General features: G+C 39.2%; 1 pseudogene; it reads right to left on the bottom strand.

Moving 5' to 3' along the window:
- Positions 1-4,119: 4,119 nt before the first annotated feature.
- On the bottom strand, positions 4,120-10,125 carry LOC143680124 (hydroxylysine kinase pseudogene; annotated as a pseudogene).
- Positions 10,126-10,250: the final 125 nt, after the last annotated feature.

The raw sequence follows: 10,250 nt of genomic DNA on the forward strand, positions 1-10,250 counted from the left end.
TGAGACAATGTGGTGTATTTACATTAGTTGATTTTCTTATGTTTCCTATGTTGAACCATCCTTGTGTACCTGATCTAAATCTCACTTGATCATAGTATATAATTATTTTACTATGTTATATGATTTAATTTGCTAGAATTTTATTCATGATTTTTGCATCTGTATTCATAAAGGATATTGGACTGCAGTTTTCTTTTTTTGTGGTATCTTTCTCTGGTTTGGGTATTAGGGTGTCTTTGGCATTTAACAGTTTGACTACTATCATGTCTGGTTATGGTTCTCTTCAAGTTTTTTCTGTTTGGGGTCCAGAGGGATTCTTGAATGTTCATACTCTGAGGGTGAGCCAGAGACAAGTTTCCTGGCTCAGTCTTTCAGGCTGCCACCTGATAGATTGGCACGAATATATAACACCCCCATATGCACATAGGGGTTACTCTGCTCCCTCTGGAACAAGACCAGATGGGAATGCAGGCTGGCTGCTGGGGAGGGGTTGAAGGAGGGGTCAACAAAAGCTCAGGAGTTTCTCCAACTATCTTTAAAGCTTCATTCTCTTGTTTTGCCCATGTCTAGTTACTACAACCTTTTACATGTGTCCAGAGTTTTAATGAAGACGGCTCTGCCAGTTTTTGCTAGTTTAGAGATTCTGTAGGGGAACAGAACTCTGGAGTGTCTTACCCCAATGTTTAGCCTGCCTCTAACGTGAAGGATGTAGGTTGGTAAGACTAAGGATAAGAAGACCAGAAGTAATGTTCTGACATAGTCTACAGGTCATAATACCCTGGACAGAGAAAGACACTTACAAGAGCAAGGAAACTTTGCCAGACATATGATATTGAGTCCCAAATTTAGAACTGGATTTTCTCCTCATTGCATGAAAGGCTAGAGTCTTGGCACTTGAAGAAGTGTGTTCATTCTGTAGTTCATTTAACAGATCTTTACTAAGGGGCCCAGAATTGTGCTTGTTCCTAAAGGTAATATGAGATAAATTTTTATTCAAATAATTTCACAAAGAGTTTATTAACCATATGGGACTGCCTGATTGGTGAGAAGCTAAAACAAATGCTATACAGTAAAATATCAATGCAAGGTAGCATGAATTTAAATATTAAAATAATTGTGGACCATATTTGCTTTAGGAATTCTGTGAAGGGGAGTCCATGTTAGTAGGAATAATAACAGGGGAAATCTGTAGTTTCATGGTATAAGAGAAAGAACACTAGTCTGGAGTGAAAACAAAGTTTCAGTCCATTTTTCTGGTCTTCAATTTTCTGAATGGCCAAGGTAGATAGAAATGACAACCCCTTTAAATTTAAGGAGCCTAAGTGCTTTCATATGAGTGATCTCATGCTCTTCATAACATACACACACACCTGTGTGTGCATATGTGTGTGTGTGCGCGTGTGTGTGCATGGGGCAGTATGGGGATTTGAAGTGGTTAAGAGCAACACAGAAACCTGGTTTAGACTCTGGCTGTCTTTGAGCAAATTACTTCAACTTTTTAAAGCTCTATTTCCTCACCTGAAAATGGAGATTAATCATAACAGTGCTTCCCTCATGAATTTATTGTGATGGATACATGAAATAATGAATGAGAAGTACTATTGCTCAATACATATTGGCTTTCACTATATACTGTTTAACGTTAGTAAAGCAGGAAGGACAGAGATTGTAATCCCCATTTACTGATCTAAAATTCTGATTCTAAGAATCAAAAGGCTCTGTGACTGAATATAATAGGGGCAAATAAAAAATTACCCCAATATTTTGAGTTTGGGTCATCTGGAATATGATTCATTTGTTAAGTAAATAGCTACTGAGTCTCTACAATATGCCAAGCTTTGTGCTAAGTATTTTGTGTTGTTATCTTATGAAATTCTTACAACGAATTCTGGGAAGAAAGTATTATTATCCCAGTTTTATAGTAAGGAAATTGAGGCAAAGGAAAATTAAACTGGCACCTTTGAAAGAGACAAGAGAATTCAGAGTAAACCTAATTTGGGAAGTATACCTAGATAGGTAGGGATGGATAGGTTGATAGATAGATAGACAGACAGACAGACAGACAGGTGGAATACAGATAGATAGAAAATCAATGCCTATTCATATACAGTTATACCTTGGAGATATTGTGGGTTTGGTTCCAGGCGACTGTAATAAAGTGAATATTATAATAAAGCAAGTCAGATGAATTTTTTGGTTTCCCACTGCATATAAAAGTTATATTTATACTGTACTCTAGTCTATTAAGTGTGCAATAGCATTATGTCTAAAAAAACAATATACAGACCTTAATTAAAACACGACACAGAAGCAGGACAAGATGGCAGCATAATGATATATGGAATTTAGTTCATCCTCCAGAGCAGCTAGTAAATAGCCAGGAACTATATGGAACAACTGTTGGGAGAACATCAGTGACTGAACATACATTGTACACCAGTCTGGAATGGGTGGAAGGCTGAGATCCTACCCAGAGTTATGTCTCCCAAGCTGCGGAAGCCAGCTCCCCCCAACCACACACACAGGCATGGCAGGCTGTTTCCCCCAGGGAAAAAGGAAACAGACTTTACTAGTAGCAAAGACATTACCTCAAACAAGCTCTAACTGTACACTTAATTAACAAATTCTGTTGTTGGAACAGGCCCCAAGCACAGATAAACTGGAGTAATCACTAAAGGAACCAGGAGTTTTCTCCCTGACAGACAAGAGGTGGGGCTGATGGAATAAATATATAAAGGCTTTTTGAGTTGGACAACACAAGATATTTGAAAAGGGCTGGACTCCAAGAAAAGGGGACACATAGAGCCACGTACCAACTCCAGCTTTTGATTGGCAAATCTGAAGAGCTGGGATCCAGCTCTGAAAAATCTTTTTGTGTCTTTTTTTGTTTGTTTGCTCATTTCATTTCTTAATAGTTCATTAGATAGAACTAGAGCACTCTCAAACTTTAGTACTGCCCTAGACAAGGGCAGAATTAAGGCACATCTGAGAAACAAGGTAAATTGTCATGTGAATGAGGACAATTCCCTAAAGGGTGTCTATCCACCCACCCCCACCTCCCACCCCCCACCCCCCATGCAAGAAAAAGAGGGTGGGGCCCAGCTTAACTAGTGGCCCTCCTTTTCAGGCCCCAAGGGCTGGAAAACAGAAACAACCTAAGCCTGCCCTCTACCTCAGCTTTTGTCTCAACCACACCACTGGCAGGGAGACACTGTTGAAATTAAAGGCACTGCATCACTTTAGGCTGGTGGGAAGCTATGGGCAGACAAGCACAACATTTTGGGTAGGATAGGAAAAGCACAGAGTCTAGAAGCTTCATAGGAAAGTCTGATAATCTGCTGGGTCTCACCCTCAGGGAAACTTGATACTAGCTGTTCTAGTTTGCTAGCTGCCGGAATGCAATATACCAGAAACAGAATGGCTTTTAAAAGCGGGAATTTAATAAGTTGCTAGTTTACAGTTCTAAGGCCGAGAAAATGTCCCAATTAAAGCAAGTCTATAGAAATGTCCAATTTAAGGCATCCATCCAGGGAAAGATACCTTGGTTCTAGAAGGCCGATGAAGTTCAGGGTTTCTCTCTCAAATGAGAAGGCACATGGCTGACACAGTCAGGGCTTCTCTCAGCTGGAAGGGTACGTGGGGAACACTGCATCATCTGCTAGCTTTCTCTCCTGGTTTCCTATTTCATGAAGCTCCCTGGGAGACATTTTCCTTCTTCATCTCCAAAGGTTGCTGGCTTGTGGACTCTCTGCTTCATGGTGCTGCAGCATTCTCTGCTCTCTGAATCTCCCATTCTCCAAAATGTTTCCCCTTTTATAGGATTCCAATAAACCAATCAAGACCCACCCAAATGGGTGGAGACATGTCGTCACCTAATCCAATTTAACAACCACTCTTGACTAAATCACATCATCCAGGGAGATGATCTGATTACAATTTCAAACATACAGAATTGAATAGGGATTATTCTATCTTTATGAAATGGGATTTTGATTAAAACATGGCTTTTCTAGGGGGCATGCTTCCTTTCAAACCAGCACACTAGTTACTCTCTCCTCCGGAGACGTGGGCCTATCTCAGGCCAAAGGCTAAATCCCAGAAACTTGATATACAGCATCTCTGAAAAGTGAATTATTAAATTCTATTTAATAATTCTATTCAACTCTATTAAAAAATGGTCATTCATATCTTCATGATTGAAACATTCTTGAAAATGATTTATTTGGTCATTACTTCATCCTTAAACAGCTGAATAACTTGCACAACAATCTCTTGATTTCGATTCTGGCCCAAGGCATACATGTATTTCTCCAGCAGAGGAACATTGTTCAAAATTCCAGATGAAGTTCTCCTGGTGAAGGCTAACTTAACTTTGCATGATGGAATTTCTTCAGTGTCTTATCCGATTTGGCAACTAGCCTTCAAGTTTCAGATAAGAGTTGAGGACTGATAGAAATCTCAGCTGTCAGTTTTCCTGGGAGATAAGTTATCAGCCTCACCAAATAGTTTTTGATTACAGAGCCACTATCTAAGGACATAAGAGAGGTTATCTTTTCTTTAGTATGACACACAGTGGCTGTTGGAAATCCCCAACAGCTGCTCTGAGAAACAAAATGATATGACTGTGCACTTCAATTAGGTCTGGAGTTTTGCTATACTTGATGTTGCTTATTCTGAGAATATATTCATTTGGGCTGTCTATAGAGTCTTTGGTTCTTGAAATGTACACATAAAATTTTTGGTCATCATAGCTAGGAAGTGACTGGATCTTGGAAACTTTTAACCTATATACCAATTCCATTAATGTATATGCTTGTACTTCACTGAAAGTGGATTTGGCAAGAGTTTATGATGGCTGATCATCTCCATTTGTATCTGGGATCACCTGCAAGGATCCGAGGTCCTGGGGTAGATCTGATACTCCAGCAGCCCAGGACTCTGATCATGAACACACACTTGCCATGTTTTGGTTTTATTTTTTAATCTCTAAAGTTAAATAAATTTGCAATAGCAAATATGCCCCATATAGAACATGCTGTGCAAAAAATCCAATGTACATCTTTGGAATGTTGTGGGATGATTTTTATTTTATAAAATGTATTTGGTGGACATGGGTGCTGACTATCTAATGACAAGATCTTCTAATGTATTTAAGTACTGTATTTGTTTATAGGTTTTTATATATCGAGTGGAGAGTAAAAGAAGCAATGAAACCTAAGGCTAAAAGCCTTAGAAGCCACTGCCAGGTGGTAGTGAATCAGAAGCGAAGATTGTAGAAACATGTAGAAGTTTAGAACAAGAATATTAATCCAACAAATATTTATTAGTTTTGCCTAAGTGTGTGTTGAGCTGCAGAAGAATACAAAATTAGTAAAGTAGGATTCCCTGTTCTCAAACTAGCTGGTGAGATAAAACTATCTTATGTGATACAACTAGAGAATAAGTTCAAAACTGCATGATACAATTTGTGTCAAAAAAGTCCAGAGAGGGGAAAGATGAGCTGGGTGGTTAGAGAAAACTCCATAGGATGGCAGTATGTGAGGTGCATCTTGCAAGATGGAGCGGTCAAGGAATGGAAAGAGACCATCCTAGAGAGGAAGCAAGAATGACCAGGCAAGTGTGGGAGACCTATGAAACCAGCTTGACTACAGTAGAGGGTAAGAATTTAAAAACAAACAAACAAACAACTGTTCTAAATTGAGTAAAATGCTTCAGGATTGTGCTGGTTTGAAAGTATTATGTATTTCAGAAAAGCCATGTTTTAATCCTTACCCAGTCTTGTGGGGGCAACCATTTCTTTTAATCCTGATTCAATATCGCAGGTTAGAAATTTTGATTAGATTGTCTCCATGGAGATGGGTGTGACCTTTGATTAGATGGAGATGTGGCACCACATATTCCAAGTTGGTCTTGATTAGTTTACTGGAATCCTTTAGAACAGGAAACATTTTGGAGAGAGCCAGAAACAACAGAGGTGACAGAAACTTCCAAGCAGAACTGACACAGATGTCAACACCTGGAAAACAGAGACACAGATGTTTAGAGATGCTTGGAGCACAGCAGATGTTGTCATGAGACATGAAACAAGTCAGGAGCCAAGAGAAACCAAGAGATGAAAGCCAGCCCTGGAGAAGCAAAGTGAGGAACCCCCACAAGAAGAGTGGCTGAAAGCAAGAGAGCCCAGAAGCAAAGGACAAGCATGCCTTCCCAGCTGACAGAGGCATTGGCCTTTCTTGAATTAAGGTATCTTTCCCTGGATGCCTTAGTTTGGACATTTTCATAGGTTTTGAACTGTAAACTTGTAGCTTATTAAATTCCCTTTTTAAAAAGCTGCTCCATTTTTGTTATTCTAGCAGCTTCCAAACTAATATAGATTTTGGTACCAGAGAAGTGGGGTTCTGCTGTGGTTTGCAAATACCAAACACGTTGGAATGGCTTTTTAAATGGAAAGGGGGGGATGCTAGAAGAGTTGTGAGGAGCTTGATAAAGAAGGCCTAGAAAGCTTTGAAGAGACTGTTGATAGAAATGTTGGACTCTAAAGATACCTCTGATGAAGCTTTAGACAGAAATGATGAATGTGTCGTTCCAAACTGGAAGAAAGGCATTCTTTGTAGATGGAAGGAAGAATTTGAAAGTGATGAACTTGAATATTTAGCAAAAGAAATTTCCAAACTAAATGTGAAAAAATGCAGTTTGGCTGCTCCTTGAAGCTTATAGTAAAATGTGAGAGGAAAGGGATAAGTTGAGAACTGAACTTGAGTACAAAGAAAACAGAAATTGGTTTTCTAGAAAATTCTGGGCTTCCAGAAAGTGAGACCCCAGTGAATAGGGCCCCATGTGAGGATTTATCCAAGCATGGAAGTAGTCATTCATTACAGGACAAGCAAGGATTGGAGATGGGGTTATCCAGAAAGGATTTGTGGAAAGTCCTTTTGTCTGATGGGCATGATCCCAGTGTATTGCATAGAAAACCAACAAGCATATTGTGGGATCTGTATAAACAGAACCACCAGCCTGGACTAAAAGGGCTGGTTTATTTATTTATTTATTTATTATTTTTATTGACAAGGTATATAGGAACAAATTAAATTTTTAAAATCTAAGGCCAATTTTTTAAAAGTTTTTTATTGTATAGTATAGCAATATATACAAAGCAACAAAATATAAAAGCAATAGTTTTCAAAGCACTCTTCAAAAAGTGATTACAGGATAGACCCCAGAGTTTGTCATAGGCTACTGTATGATCCTCTCATATTTTTCCTTCTAGCTGCTCCAGAATATAGGAGGTTAGAAGGCGTAAATACTTTTTTATCATCACAATTGACTTTTTTCCCTTCATTTTTTGTGAACAATATATACAAAAAAGCTATAAATTTCCAAGCACAGCACCGCTGTGGAGGGCCAGGAGTAATCAATCAGACCCAAGCAGGGAAAGTCCCCACAGCATTGGGGCGGAATGTCCCCAAGAGTTAAACAATAACCAATGTTAGGGTACTGAAGGAACAGGATGCGTTTTGGCAACAGCTAACAGCATTCTTCTGCTTCTATGAACCGCTTGCTTGCTAGCAACTGCAAAACCACAACATGATTTTAGCCTTTATAAGCTCACCTTGAAAACCTCTGGGGGCTGCTCTCTGAATCTTACTTCTTGGAGGTTTTTGAGGCAGTCGCCGGCCGGCTAATAAAGACTCCAAATTGGCTTGCAGTTTTGAATTGTGTGGTCTCTCTTTCGGTGCGCACCACAACAACCGCAAGTAGTTGTAGAACATATTTCAGACTTTGACATGGGTTACAATTTCACAATTTTAGGTTTTAACTGCTAGTTGCTCTAAAGTACTGGAGACTAAAAGAGTTATCAAATTTAATGATTCAGCACTCATATTCATTTGTTAAGTCCTATCTTCTATGTATAATTCCACCATCCCCTTTGATCTTTCCATACCTCTCATTGGGGTTGTTTGGGCTATGGCAATTCTAAATTTTTGATATTGGAAGGGTCTGTAACTAACATGGGATAGGGAGATGGAACTATCTGATGTTCTGGAGAGGCTGGGCTAGGTTTCAGGACTTATGTGGACCAGGGAACGATCTGGAGGTTGTAGGTTTCTGGAAAGTTACTATAGATCCTTGTGGAATCTTATAAATTGCCCTAGGTATTCTTTAGGATTGGCTGGAATGGTCCTGGTTGGGGGTTGGCAGGTTATGATAGGTAGCAAGGTCTACCTGAAGTTTGCATAAGAGCAACCTCCAGAGTTCTCAACTCTATTTGAACTCTCTCTGTCACTGATACTTTATTAATTATACTTCTTTTTCCTCATTTTGTCAGGATGTAATTGTTGATCCCATGGTGCCAGGTCTGGATTCATCCCTGGGAGTCCTCTCTGACGTTGCCAGGGAGACTTTCACCCCTGGATGTCATGTCCCATGTAGAGGGGAGGGCAATGATTTCACTTGCAGAATTGGGCTTAGAGAGACTGAGGCCATATCTGAGCAACAACAGAGGTCCTCCAGAAGTAACTCTTAAGCATGCCTATAGGTAGTCTAAGCTTCTCCACTACCTACATAAGCTTCACAAGAGTAAGCCTCATGATCGAGGGCATGGCCTATTGATTTGGGTGTCCCTAAAATTTGACACAGTATCAGGGGATTCCCTGATGGTAAGGTTTAATAGTTCCCTAATCATTCTCCCTTCCCTCAGGGAACTTTGCTAAAGCCAATTCTGAAGGCTCATTTAGTTGCATATTCTATTCATTTGTATGAAGTATCCCTTTCCCTAATGTCCTAGTAACTATTCAGAAACTAGCCAAACTTGTTAAAGAACTTGTTAACATTCCATATATAACATTTTTACACATTTCTGTTCTTTGATGCAGAGATTTTTTTTAAGTTGACATATCAAAGGTCCAATTTCCTCATAAGAAGCATGTTTCATTTTAAAATTGAGACATTCCTTAAACTGATTAAGACAGTCAATATAAAAGACAATATTAGTCTCATTTAGCAGTAGTTGATAATCTAGAATTTAAATTTAAAACCCAACAGCCCTGATTCCACAAATATATCAGATTTCTTTAATGTGAAAATAACTTATCACTTTCAAGAAACACTTTGTCAAAGAAATCCGCTGATGCCTGCATGCTATTTTCTTCTGACATTTCATCTGGTACTTTTATTGTAATTGTGAAGGTGTCCAGCTTCCTGTAAATATCAGCATTTTATATGGGAAAAAAAATCAGTTCATTTACTGTAAGCAAAACAATAAAAACTTTCCCAGTTTTGAAGTTGCTTTGATGTTGTTCTGTCCTTAATATAAAATGTACTGTGCTGGTTTGAAATGATGTATGTACCCTAGAAAAGCCATATTTTAATCCTAATCCCATTTTGTAAAGGCAGCCATTTCTTCTAATCCCTTTCCAGTACTGAATGTTTGAAACTGTAATTAGATAATCTCCCTGGAGATGTGATTTAATCAAGAGTGGTTGTTAAACTGGATTAGCTAGAGGCGTGTCTCCACCAGTCTAGGTGGGTCTTGATTAGTTTCTGGAGTCCTATAAAAGGAAACATTTTGGAGAAAGAAAGAGATTCAGAGAGAGCAGAGCAGAACAACGTAGCCATGAGAAGCAGATTCTACCAGCCAGTGACCTCTGGAGATGAAAAAGGAAAATGCCTCCCGGGGATCTTCATGAAACAGGAAGCCAGGAGGAAAAGCTAGCAGATGATGCCATGTTTGCCATGTGCCCTTCCAGATGAGAGAGGAACGCTGACCGTGTTCACCATGTGCCCTTCCAGATGAGAGAGGAACCCTGACCGTGTTCATCATGTGCCTTTCTGCTTGAGAGAGAAACTGACTGTGTTCGCCATGTGCCTTCTCACTTGAGAGAGAAACCCTGAACTTCATTGGCCTTGTTGAGCCAAGGTATCGTTCCCTGGATGCCTTAGATTGGACATTTCTGTAGACTTATTTTAATTGGGACACTGTCTCAGCTTTAAATCTGTAAACTAGCAACTTATTAAATTCCCCCTTTTAAAATCCATTCTGTTTCTGGTATATTGCATTCTGGCAGCTAGCAAACTAGAACATGTATCTACACTTACTTTTTCAGAGTTGACATTAAAACAACTCATTGCTGACACTTTCAAGGCAAAACAGAACTATCTTTTCCTTCAGTATTACCTTCAATGAATTTTGCTTTTTTCACTTCTCCATCATATCATCTGGCTGAAGACTGACATTTCATAGTTTATAACTG

The sequence above is a fragment of the Tamandua tetradactyla genome, chromosome 4 (assembly GCF_023851605.1).
Source record: "Tamandua tetradactyla isolate mTamTet1 chromosome 4, mTamTet1.pri, whole genome shotgun sequence".
Lineage (NCBI taxonomy): Eukaryota > Metazoa > Chordata > Mammalia > Pilosa > Myrmecophagidae > Tamandua > Tamandua tetradactyla.